Genomic DNA, 10,369 nt, shown 5'->3' on the forward strand with positions numbered 1-10,369 from the left:
GAAAATCTATCGCCCTCTGAATGGTCCAGGTGCAATCTTTTTATGGAATGGGAACTTATGAGTTCTTCAAGGATTGGGCTGGGGCTTTCTTTATTTTATTTTATTTTTTTATCTCTTAAGACCAGAACCAAATTTAGGTTCTGGCTACCACACGTATAGCTGCCCAGAATGTTTACTTACAAGTGTTCCTAAGCAATCAATAGCAATGTAGTAATATGGAGAAAGTCCTATTTTCCAAAATGCCTCTCAGGAAAAAAAGTAAATATGATAGGAAGGAATACGACCCTTGGAATGGTAGAGAGGCCACTAGTGGGGTATTTATGGGGAACATAAAACAGTAACAAAAGGTGTTAAACTCTTTTCTAAGGAAAGCATGTCTAGTTATGTATTTCCCAAGAAAGGTAAGTCCAGTTCTTATTTTGTTGAGTGGCAAGTACCTTTTAGGGGCAGAATTGAATTATTTTGATCAATAGAAGGGAATACATACCCCCAGAAGTCCTCGTTGTGGTCCCTCTCTGAGCAGAGAACAGCCTCTTTGATGTTGAATGAAGGCATTGTGGTGGGATCTGGATATGATCTAAGAATAGGAGAATAGGAGATCTAGGAATGGAGGTTACGTTTTGAGGAATCCAGAATTCTGTCTTAGATATATTATGTTTGAAATGGCACATTCAAATAGCTTTGATACTTTTTTTTTTAATTTTTTTTAACGTTTATTTATTTTTGAGACAGAGAGAGACAGAGCATGAATGGGGGAGGGGCAGAGAGAGAGGGAGACACAGAATCGGAAGCAGCATCCAGGCTCTGAGCCATCAGCCCAGAGCCCGACGTGGGGCTCGAACTCACGGACCGTGAGATCGTGACCTGAGCTGAAGTCGGACGCTTAACCAACTGAGCCACCCAGGCGCCCCGTCTTTGATACTTTTAAATAGATTTGTCATGATTCGACTTGGTACCCTCTTGGGAAAAATCAAATCTTATGAATTGGAATTACGGTAGCAATTTTTCAAAGAAAATTTATGTGGGCCATTTTATATTTTAATATTAGCTTTTCCAAAACTGACATTTACTATTTTTTAATTAAAAATTTAAATAGGGGCGCCTGGGTGGCGCAGTCGGTTAAGCATCCGACTTCAGCCAGGTCACGATCTCACGGTCAGTGAGTTCGAGCCCCCCGTCGGGCTCTGGGCTGATGGCTCGGAGCCTGGAGCCTGTTTCCGATTCTGTGTCTCCCTCTCTCTCTGCCCCTCGCCCGTTCATGCTCTGTCTCTCTCTGTCCCAAAAATAAATAAACGTTGATAAAAATTTAAATAAACAGATATAATACAGATACATGGGTAACTCATTACAATTTTTTCTGCATTATTTAGTTTGAACATTTACATATACCATATAGCTAATGGATTATATTTTTAGTTATGCAAAGGGCAACTGAGGACTGTGAACCTACTCCTGTCTCTGAGCATTTCCCCTATAAACACTGTTCCAGGTTTGGTGTGTTTGCTCTCTGATCATTTAAGGAGTGTGACTTGTTTGCTCAACTGTATGATTGATTGATTGATTGATTGATTGATTTTTCAATATATGAAGTTTATTGTCAAATTGGTTTCCATACAACACCCAGTGCTCATCCCAAAAGGTGCCCTCCTCAATACCCATCACCCACCCTCCCCTCCCTCCCACCCCCCATCAACCCTCAGTTTGTTCTCAGTTTTTAAGAGTCTCTTATGCTTTGGCTCTCTTCCACTCTAACCTCTTTTTTATTTTTTTCCTTCCCCTCCCACATGGGTTTCTGTTAAGTTTCTCAGGATCCATATAAGAGTGAAACCATATGGTATCTGTCTTTCTCTGTATGGCTTATTTCACTTAGCATAACACTCTCCAGTTCCATCCATGTTGCTACAAAGGGCCATATTTCATTCTTTCTAATTGCCACGTAGTACTTCATTGTGTATATAAACCACAATTTCTTCATTCATCTCAACTGTATGATTTTAATAGAGTCTTGAGAGGAAGAGAAGATAAGGCTGTGCTCAATTTGTCATCTTTACCTGATTCTTAATATTTTCTTGATAAGTCATGTTGCATAGTTTTAATACTCAGATCTTATATAGTTATATGGGCAAATGAAAGAAAAATGAGAAACTAATATACTGTGAGAGAGATAGTGTCTTAAAAGGTATTTGTATCTAATTTCATACTCTATCAGAAGAATATCTTGATTACAAAACTGCCCATTTTTGTGTTGTTGGCTCATTATTCAAGTAATTACGTAGTACGATTTAGGACCATTCTGTTACTGAGGAGCTTTGAAATGAAGAGTTACGTTTTTATCCTAAAACTGTGCATTTTTAATTAGAAAGTTAACTCGATAATAAGAGTGCTTAACATGGCAAAAGGACTTCTCAGTTTGGGTGGAATTAGTAACATGAAGTTTTTACTGATCAAGAGGATAAAGTCAACAAGGTTGTAAGAATTATGATTTTTGAGATTTTATCCATTTAGATGCTCCAATAAGACTTTACCTTAACTGACTAAATATCTTTATTCAACATAGTATTGGAAGTCTTAGTCTCTCCAATCAGACAACACGAAGAAATAAAAGGCATCCAAATCGGCCAGGAGGAGGTCAAACTTTCACTCTTCGCAGATGACATGATACTCTATATGGAAAACCCAAAAGATTCCACCAAAAAACTGCTAAAACTGATCCATGAATTCAGCAAAGTCACAGGATATAAAATCAACGCACAGAAATCAGCTGCATTCCTATACACCAACAATGAAGCAACAGAAAGAGAAATCAAAGAATCGATCCCATTTACGATTGCACCAAAAATCATAAAATACCTAGGAATAAATCTAACCAAAGAGGTGAAAAATCTATGCACTGAAAACTGTAGAAAGCTTATGAAAGAAACTGAAGAAGACACAACAAAATGAAAAAAGATTCCATGCACCTAGATAAGAAGAACAAATAGTGTTAAAATGCCAATCCTACCCAAAGCAATCTACATATTCAATGCAATCCCTATCACAATAACACCAGCATTCTTCACAGAGCTAGAACAAGTAATCCTAAAATTTGTATGGAACCAGAAAAGACCCCAAATAGCCAAAGCAATCTTGAAAAAGAAAACCAAAGCCAGAGGCATCACAATCCTGGACTTCAAGCTACACTACAAATCTGTAATCATCAATACAGTATAGTACTGGCACAAACAAGGCACTCGGATCAATGGAACAGAATAGACCCACAAATGTATGGCCAACTAATCTTTGGCAAAGCAGGAAAGAATATCCAATGGAATAAAGACAGTCTCTTCAGCAGGTGGTGCTGGGAAACCTGGACAGCAACATGCAGAAGAATGAATCTGGACCACTTTCTTACACCATGCACAAAAATAAACTCAAAATGGATGAAAGACCTAAATGTAAGACAGGAAGCCATCAAAATCCTCGAGGAGAAAGCAGGCAAAAACCTCTTTGATCTTGGCCGCAGCAACTTCTTACTCAACATGTCTCCAGAGGCAAGGGAAACAAAAGCAAAAATGAACTATGGGGACCTCATCAAAATAAAAAGCTTCTGCACAGTGAAGGAAACAATCAGTAAAACTAAAGGCAACCGACAGAATGGGAGAACATATTTGCAAACGACATATCAGATAAAGGGTTAGTATCCAAAATCCATAAAGAACTTATCAAACTCAACACCCAAAAAACAAATAATCCAGTGAAGAAATGGGCAAAAGACATGAATAGACACTTCTCCAAAGAAGACATCCAGATGGCCAACCGACACATGAAAAAATGCTCAACATCACTCATCATCAGGGAAATACAAATCAAAACCACAGTGAGATACCACCTCACACCTGTCAGAATGGCTAACATTAACAACTCAGGCAACAACAGATGTTGGCGAGGATGCGGAGAAAGAGGATCTCTTTTGCATTGTTGGTGGGAATGCAAGCTGGTGCGGCCACTCAGGAAAACGGTACGGAGGTTCCTCAAAAAATTTAAAATAGAACTACCCTACGACTCAGCAATTGCACTACTAGGTATTTATCCAAGGGATACAGGTGTGCTGTTTCAAAGGGACACATGCACCCCAATGTTTATAGCAGCGCTACCAACAATAGCCAAAGTATGGAAAGAGCCCAAATGTCCATCGATGGATGAATGGATAAAGAAGAAGCGGTACATATATACAATGGAGTACTACTCGGCAATGAAAAAGAATGAAATCTTGCCATTTGCAACTACGTGGATGGAACTGGAGGGTATTATGCTAAGCAAAATTAGTCATTCAGAGATAGACAAATATCATATGACTTCACTCATATGAGAACTTTAAGAGACAAAACAGATGAACATAAGGGAAGGGAAGCAAGAATAATACAAAAACAGGGAGGGGGACAAACCATAAGAGACTCTTAAATATGGAGAACAAACAGAGGTTTACTGGAAAGGGTGTGGGAGAGGGGATGGGCTAAATGGGTAAGGGGCATTCAGGAATCTACTCCTGAAATCATTGTTGCACTATATGCTAACTAATTTGGATGTAAATTTAAAAAAATAAAATTAACAACAAAAAAAAACTTTAGAAAAAAAAAAAGTAAAGGGATGGAGAAAAATCTATCACCAATTGGATATCAAAGCAAAGCCAGGGCAGCAATACCTATATTGTAAAAATAGACTTTAAAACAATGACTCTAACAAGAGGCAAAGAAGGACTCTATATAATCATAAAGGGGAAAATCCAACAAGAATTTATAACATTTGTAAATATTTATGTACCCAACATGAAAGTACCCAAATACATAAAACAGTTAATAACAAACATAAATAATCAATAGTAATATAATAATATTACGGAATTTTAATAGACATAAAGTAAATAATAGTAATATAATAATATTAGGGAACTTTAATACCCCACTTACATAATGGACAAATCACCTAAGCAGAAAATCAACAAGGAAACAATGGCTTTGAATGACACCCTGGGCCAGATGGATTTAACAGAAAAGTTCAGAATATTCCATACTAAAACAGTAGAATACACATTCTTTTCAAGTGCACATGGAACACTCTTCAGAACAGATCACGTATTAGGCCACAAAACAAGCCTTGCAAATTTACAAAGATTGAAGTCATACGATGCATCCTTTCTGACCACAACGCTGTAACTCTAGAAATGGACCACAAGAAAAAATCTGGAAAGACCACAAATACATGGAGGTTAAATAACATGCTACTAAATAAAAAATAGGTCAACCAGGAAATCAAAAAAGAAATTAAAAGTACATGGAAACAATTGAAAATGAAAACACAACATTCCAAAAAACTTTGGGATGCAGCAAAAGTGGTCCTAGGATGTAAATATATAGCAATGCATGCTTACCTTAAGAGCATGAAAAATCTCAAATAAACAACCTAAGTTTACACCTAAATGAGCTAGAAAAACAACAAACAAAACGTAAAATCAGAAGAAGGAAGGAAATAATAAATCTTAGAGCAGCAATTAATGATACAGAAACTAAAACAACAATAGAACAGATCAGTGAAACCAGGAAATGGTTCTTTGAAAAAAAAAATCAGTAAAATTGATAAACCTCTAGCCAGATTTACCAAGAAAAAAAGAGAAAGGATGCAAGTAAATAAAATCACAAATGAGGAGAAATAACAAACACCAGAGAAATACAAATAATTGTAACATATTATAAAAAACTATATGCCGACAAATTGGACAACCTAGAAGAAATGGATTAATTCCTAGAAACATATAAGTTACCAAAACTGAAACAAGAGAAAATAGAAAATTTCAACAGACAAATTACCAGCAAAAAAATTGAATCAGTAACCACATATCTCCCAACAAACAAAGTCCAAAGCCAGATGGCTTCCCAGGGGAATTCTACCAGACATTTAAAGAAGAGTTAGTACCTGGAGTGCCTGGGTGGCTCAGTATGTTATGTGTCCGACTTCAGCTCCAGTCACCATCTCACAGTTTGTGAGTTCAAGCCCCACGTTGGGCTCTGTGCTGACAGCTCAGAGCCTGGAGCCTGCTTCGGATTCTGTGTTTCCCTCTCTCTGCCCCCCTCCCCCATTCATGTGCATTCTGTCTCTCTCTCTCTCTCTCAAAAATAAACATTAAAAAATTTTACAGAAGAGTTAATACCTATTCTTGTCAAACTATTCTAAAAAAATAGAAAATGAAGGCAAAATTCCCATTTAATTCTATGATGCCACCATTACCCTGATACCAAAACCAGATAAAGATACCATAAACAAAAAGAGAACTACAAACTAATATTTCTAATGAATATACACGTAAAACTCCTCAACAAAATATTAGGAAACCAAATTCAAAACTACATTTAAGAAATCATTCACTACAATGAAGTGAAATTTATTCCTGAGTTGCAAGGGTGGTTCAATATTTGCAAATCAATCAATGTGATACAGCACATCAATAAGGGAAAGGATAAGAACCATATGATCATTTCAATAGATGCAGAAAAAGCATTTGACAAAGTACAACATCCACTCATGATAAAAACCTTCAATAAGGTAGGTTTAGAGGGAACATACTTCATCATAGTAACAGCTAACATCATCCTCAATGGAGAAAAACTGAGAGCCTTTCCCCTAAGGTCAGGAAGAAACAAGGATGTCCACTCTCACCCCTTTTATTCAACATAATACTGGAAGTCCTAGCCACAACAGTCAGATAAGACAAAGAAGTAAAAGGCATCTAAATTGGTAAGGAAGAAGGAAAACTTTCACTGTTAGCTAGTGAATGTCTGTAACAGTATTAGCTAGTTATGTCTATAACATGACACCATATATAGAAAACCTGAAAGACTCCACCAAAAACTGAGAACTGACAAACAAATTCAGTAAAGTTACAGGATACAAAATCAACATACCAAAATCTGTTGCATTTCTATACATCAATAGCAAAGCAGCAGAAAAAGAAATTAAGAAAACAATCCAATTTACAACTGCAACAAAATAATAAGATAACTAGGAGTAAATCTAACCTAGAGGTGAAAGATCTATACTCTGAAAACTATAAAATGCTGATAAAAGAAATTGAGGATGACACAAAGAAATGGAAAGACATTCCATGCTCCTGTACTGGAAGAACAAACACTGTTAAAATGTCTATGCTACCAAAAGTAATCTATACATTTAATGCAATACTTATCAAAATACCAAAAGCATTTTTCACAGAACAAACAAAAAAAAAACAATTCTAAAATCTGTATTGAACCACAGAAAACCCCAAATAGCCAAAGCAATCTTGAAAAACAAAAACAAAGCTGGAGGCATAGCAATTCCAGAGTTTAAGTTATTATTACAAAGCTGTAGTGATCAAAACAGTATGGTACTGGCACAAAAGCAGACACACAGATCAGTGGAACAGAATAGAAAATCCAGAATTAAACCCACAATTATATGGTCAATTAAGCATCAACAAAGCAGAAAAGAATATCCAGTGAGTAAAAGACAATCTCTGCAACAAATGATGCTGGGAAAACCAGGCAGCCAGACGCAGAAGAATGAACCTGGACCACTTACACCATACACAAAAATAAATGGATTTTTTTATTAAAATGGATTAAAGACCTAAATGTGAGACCTAAAGCCATAAAAATACTAGAAGAAAGCACAGACAGTAATTTCTCTGACATCAGCATAGCAAGTTTTTTCTAGATAGGTCCCCTGAGGCAAAGGAAACAAAAGCAAAAATAAACTATTGGGACTACATCAAAATAAAAAGCTTCTGCACAGCAAAACAAACAATCAACAAAAGTAAAAGGCAACCTACAGAATAAGAGAATATATTTTCAAATGACATATGTGATAAAGAATTAGTATCCAAAATATATAAAGAACTTCTAAAACTCAACACCCCCCCAAAAAAATAATCCAATTTAAAAATGGGCAGGAGACATAAACAGACATTTCTCCAAAGAAGATATACAGATGGCCAGCAGACACATGAAAAGATGCTCATCATCACTTATCAGCAGGGAAATGCAAATCAAAACTACAGTGAGATATAACCTCACACAGGTCAGACCAGGTAAAATCAAAAACGTAAGAAACAACAGGTGTTGGCAAGGGTGTGGAAAAACAGAAACCCTCTTACATTGTTGTTGAGAATACCAACTGGTGCAATCACTCCGGAAAACGGGGGTGGGAGGTCCTCAAAAAGTTTAAAATAGTACTGCCCTACACTCCAGCAATTGCATTACTGGCATTAATGGAAAGAATACAAATACAATGAAAGGGATACATGCACCTGTATGCTAAATATTTGGTTATCTACAATAGCCAAATTAGGGAAGCAACCCAGTGACCATCAACGGATGAATGGATAAAGAAGATGTGGTATATAATTGCAATGGAATGTTATTCAGACATTAAAAAAAAATGAAATCTTGCCATTTGTGGTGACAAGGATGGAACGAGAGTATTATGCTAAGCAAAATAAGTCAGTCAAAGAAAGAAAAATACCATATGATTTCACCATATGTGGAAGTTAAGAAACAAAACAAACAAGCAAAGGGCAAGAGAGAGAGAGAGAGAGAGGCAAACCAAGAAACAGACTCTTAACTGCAGAGAACAAACTGATGGCTACCAGAGGGGAGTAGCGTGGGGGTACCGGTGCAATAGGTGATCGGTATTAAGGATTGCACTTGTGATGAGCACTGGGTAATTAAAATAAAAACTTCTTAAAAAATGATTAATGTATCAAATTTATTGCATACTTTAAAAGTACAAATCATCTTTAATTTTGATGACACCCACTAATAAAGTTCTATTCTAATAAAAAGAAAGAAAGAAAGAAAGAAAGAAAGAAAGAAAGAAAGAAAGAAAGAAAGAAAGAAAGAAAGAAAAAGAAGACTCTGTTCTTTTTCAATTTCTTAATTCTTAACTGGCATGGCATTAGGGGACCAATTAGGTAGGAAAACCCTATAAATAAGTTGCTCTAGTGCTCAGTAGGATATATCTCCAATCTTCCGTGAACATATATTTGTAAGTAATATGATGACTATAAAGCAACCCACAATTAATTATTTAGGCTTCAAATGTCATTCACTATGCAGCAATTCCATAATTATTTCCATCACTTTTCATGATGCCTGTAATTTACCAGCTAAACCTTCATGACGTTTTGTTCCCAAAAACTTAAGTAAAATTTTGTGGCCAATTTGAACTAAGTTCCCTAAAATATGTTTTCTAAAATGTACAGTTAGAGTTATTCTGCAATCAACAAAAAATAAATTCAAAAAACGTGAATGATGGCTAAGCCTCTGAAACTATGCAGTTGCTGCCAATTCTTTTTCTTTCAAATGAGGTACAAAAGCATGTAAGGCAGCTAAGGTAAAATTCCCAGACTCTGCTCACCTCTCACCAATTACTATGTATGTGTTTTGTGTGGGATGTCCAAAAAAATACAATTGTGTAACAGAAAGAGCAGGGATTTAGAGAGGATCTGATTGACCCAGCTTGAGTTACATGGTAGGCAGGATTCTAATATGGCTCCCAAGATCCCTGCCCCAGCTATTGGTACACACCCTAAATAATCCCCCTCACTGGAGCTGTAATTGTGAATAAAATGCAATAGTTACTTCTGCAATTACATTATAATACACAAAACTCTACTGTAGTAAACTAGAGAGTAATTCTTCTGATGGCCTTAAAGAAGCAAATTACCATGCTGTAGAGAGGGCCACATGATAAGGTACAACCTCTAGCAGCTGAGAATGGTCCTCCACTGACAGCTAACAAGTCCTACAACCACAGAAGCTGAATTCTGCCAACAACTAGTGACCTTGGAAGAGGACCCCAAGCCCTTGATGAGACCAAAGTCCCAGTCACCATCTTGAAATCTGGTCAGACCCTGACAGCAGAGAACCTAGTCAACCTACAACCACACTCATGACCACATTCCTGACACAAATAGAAACTGTGAAATAATAAGTTCATAGTGTTTTAAGTCACTAAATTTTTTGTAATTTGTTTTGTAGGAAAAAAAAAAAATATATATATGTCACATGATTACCGCTTAGAAAGAAGAGGTGGGATACCTTGATTAACAGCTGAAGTAAGGCTGTATCCAATGAAGGTGAAGTGGTCCTCTTTAAGCACAAATGAAGTGTCATCATCAGTTGGGGGGATGGATACTGGAATAACGAAAAACAAAAATAATCCACCACAATATATTAATTTTCTGATATCTCATAGGCCTTCAACATTCAACTCACAACTCTCTCCTACTATTGACTCTATTGCCATATACACACTCCTTGATCTACATGCCATTGAGCCAGAGACCAACAAAGAATAC

The 10,369-nt window shown here is 36.5% G+C and overlaps 1 protein-coding gene across 1 annotated transcript in view; it reads right to left on the reverse strand.

Moving 5' to 3' along the window:
- Positions 1 to 10,131, reverse strand: part of CTNNA3 (catenin alpha 3) — a 1,810,934-nt gene extending 1,800,803 nt beyond the window's left edge. The window contains exon 1 of the mRNA XM_025917933.2: positions 10,110 to 10,131. The gene's annotated coding sequence lies outside the window, so the exon portion shown is untranslated. The remainder of the gene's footprint in view (positions 1 to 10,109) is intronic.
- Between the last annotated feature and the right edge of the window lie 238 nt (positions 10,132 to 10,369).

This window comes from Puma concolor, chromosome D2, assembly GCF_028749965.1.
Source record: "Puma concolor isolate L17-30 chromosome D2, mPumCon1.1.hap2, whole genome shotgun sequence".
In the NCBI taxonomy this organism is placed as follows: Eukaryota; Metazoa; Chordata; class Mammalia; order Carnivora; family Felidae; genus Puma; species Puma concolor.